The following is a 3,252-nucleotide window of genomic DNA, read 5'->3' on the forward strand; positions in this document are numbered from 1 at the left end:
AGAGCCCTGATTTTGTTCAGTGTTACCTCTATCCTGAAGTCTACAAGTGCCTCAAACCGGTCGTTGTGGGCCAGAGACCGCAGGCATGGAGAAGCTTTCTGGGAGACTGTGGAAGCTTTTGCACCTGAGCAGTGGCTGGCACATTTTCGGATGTCACGAGCTACATTCTACTACCTGCTGGAACTGGTCACCCCTGCACTTACAAGGGGATGCACCAATTATCGGAAAACCATCGAGCCATGCAGGAGACTGGGGATTGTGTTGTGGTGGTACGCAACACCAGGGGAATACCGTACCATCTCATGTCTGTTTGGTGTGGGCATTTCTACGGTGTGTGTTCTACTGCGGGAAGTGACACAGGCATTGTTGGAGAGCCTTTACAAGCGTTTCATCTGCTTACCACAAGGCAACCGACTCTCTGGATGAGACCATAACAGGTTTTCTGCGAAGAGGCTATCCGCAGTGTGCTGGAGCCATCGATGGGACACACATACCCATTATTGCACCCCCAGATAACCCAGCAGATTACCATAACCGTAAAGGTTGGCACTCCATCATCTTGCAGGCTGTGGTGGACCATAAGTATTGGTAAGTAGTACAGTATGCAGTATTTACATTAGTGATATGATTGGGCCGCACTGTATATTGTTAAACACAAATACATTTTCTGTTCAGTTTCACAGATGTCTACATTGGCTGGCCTGGTCGTGCTCATGACTCACGGGTACTTGCCAATTCGGACTTGTTCCAGATCGCGGAGGAGAAGAGAGGTGGCTGGTTGTTCCCTAGAGAGGTAACTTTGTCTATTTTTAAAAATGTGCTCTTTAACCACTACACTTGCCACCTATACAATTCTAATGTTTTTTTTTTATACCGTTACAGTGGTCAAAGTTTGTATCCGGGGTGGAGATCCCAGTCCATATAAATGGAGATGCGGCATACCCTTTGAGGCGTTGGCTTATGAAGGGCTTCACGCAACATACCTCACTGTCTCCTGACCAAGTCCACTACACCCACACTCTGAGCTCGGCTCGAATGGTGGTGGAAAACGCCTTTGGAAGACTAAAGGGGCGATGGCGGTGTCTACTGAAGAGGAATGACATTGCCATTACCCTGGTTCCAGATGTGGTGGCAGCTTGCTGCATTCTGCACAATGTGTGTGAGCTACAGAAAGATAACTTTTTACCTGAGTGGAATGTGGAGGACTATGACCTGGCTGATACCCCTGTCGAATCAGCAGGGTACGAGGGTGAGACAAGTTGTTCCACTGCTGAGGTTATCCGTAACACCCTCACTATTAACTTACAGAGTATGACACAGTAGAAGTAGAAGGACACATTGGTTGGATGTTTGAAAGAACTTGTTTTATTTTTCACAAAATATGTTTTATGCTTGTTAGTTCACTTTTAAATATAAAATGTTTTCAAATATATCTTTAGTGGTCATAAATACCCTTTAAACACTGAAACAACATTGAACTATTGCAACACGAGGTAGAATAAGTATTTAGCATAGGTCTTCTATCAGTGGTGGGTGAATAGGTTGTGCTGCCATCCAAGCTGGTATTGTATAGGGGAGACACACACCTAGTCTGACTGTCCAGCAGCCACACATTTTCATCCGGCACTGTATAGTCTTAAACACTTGTATTTGCAATATTTTGTACCTGTAGGGCAATTCGAAACACTCTGGCTCCTGCCGGGCAGTGAAAACCCGCACGGCCAGGAATCTGTGCCACACACAGCAGTTTACAATGATGGGATCCGGCTAAAACCAGGCGGCCTGGGTGAATGGTCACATCTGTGCCTATTATTAACTACGGTGTGTGGCACGGCTTCCTGGCCGTGCGGGGTTTCGCCATCCGACAGGAGTCGGAGTGTGTGAAATAGCCCTTAGTACACCCCCAAAAAATATAAATATATAAATATAAGCCCCAAACAGGGAATTTTTTGATTGCCTTAAAGATAAAGAAGAAGGCAAACTGTGTACACATTATAGATTATGTTCAGCCACATATCTAGAGTATACTCTATTTGTACACATTTAAATAAAAAAAAGTTTGAGAACTTTGATTCAGCTCCAAACTGAAGAACCAAATGAGCTTTTTTGAGGCTCATAAACTAAATGAACCACAATACTCTACTGTGTACATTAAAATGGAACACAGCATTTAACAAATTGCCTTTTCTATCTTTCGCTAAGTTGTATACTTGCTCTGACCTTAATTGATTTTGTTTATTGTCCCAGTGGTATCTTTATGCCATAATTAGTAATGTAATATCATGGTACTGTACTTTGTAAACTTTTACTGAATGTTTTTATATTGCACGTATCTGTACTGTGTATTTTTGTTTCCACAGCAACCAGCTCATCACTGTTTGCCGAAGCCCTTGTTGATGACGTCAGCTCTTACCTGTGAGGGCGTGTCTATACACTCCCCTCACCCGACACCCCTTGTTTTGTACCTATTTAAACTCACTGCTGTTTGCTCACTGTATCCTGATGACAATTTTGCCTATAAAATTGAAACGTTGACCACAAGCTGACTTCGTGTGTCTTATTATGCCGAGAGTGCCGCAACACACCTGCCTATATATATATATATATATATATATATATATATATATAGAGAGAGAGAGAGAGAGAGAGAGAGAGAGAGAGAGAGACTACTACTGGTTCCCACAATACCCCTCTCCAGGGCACACCACACGTGTGCTGTAGTAGTGGGTGCGGGGTTGTTACCTGTGTTACAGTTTGACTACAGGTCCCAGGAAGCCTGCAACACATGCTGATACTTGTGAGAACCACAGGTACCAGCATGTGGGGCATTAAAGGCCTGCTGTTACCTATAGCCCCCTGTACATCTATTAAAATAGATACACAAACAATACTTGAAAAACTTACTGTTACGACGCAACGTTGGGGTCTCAGTCTGTGCAGGAGTGGGTGTCCCAGATGGATTAATGGTGCTAGCTCCACTGTCCTCAACCTCAGCCTCTATTGGATCAATTGTGTCCTCCATGGCAGCAATAGGATCAGGGATGCTGTTGTCTATGCTGTCTTCCAACTCCATTATAGGTGGGCAAGATGGGCTGCATTCTGGAGTTATGCTCCGTGATGAAGCTGCACTGGATGATGATATGGCAACAGGGTTCACCAGGGCAGAATTGCCAAAGACCTCATTACATTGGTTGAAGTAAACCCATTCCATCCTCACAGCACCACTTTTCCTCCTGTTGATGTCACAAACTT

At 44.3% G+C, this 3,252-nt stretch overlaps 1 long non-coding RNA gene across 1 annotated transcript; it reads left to right on the forward strand.

Annotated features, from left to right (window-relative positions):
- Positions 1 to 449: 449 nt before the first annotated feature.
- LOC146007195 (uncharacterized) lies at positions 450 to 903 on the forward strand. The gene is made up of 3 exons (XR_014444275.1): positions 450 to 588; positions 676 to 793; positions 883 to 903. It is a non-coding gene; the product is annotated as an uncharacterized LOC146007195 (long non-coding RNA).
- Positions 904 to 3,252: the final 2,349 nt, after the last annotated feature.

This window comes from Crinia signifera, chromosome 6 (genome assembly GCF_055691185.1).
Source record: "Crinia signifera chromosome 6, ASM5569118v1, whole genome shotgun sequence".
NCBI classification, from domain to species: Eukaryota; Metazoa; Chordata; class Amphibia; order Anura; family Myobatrachidae; genus Crinia; species Crinia signifera.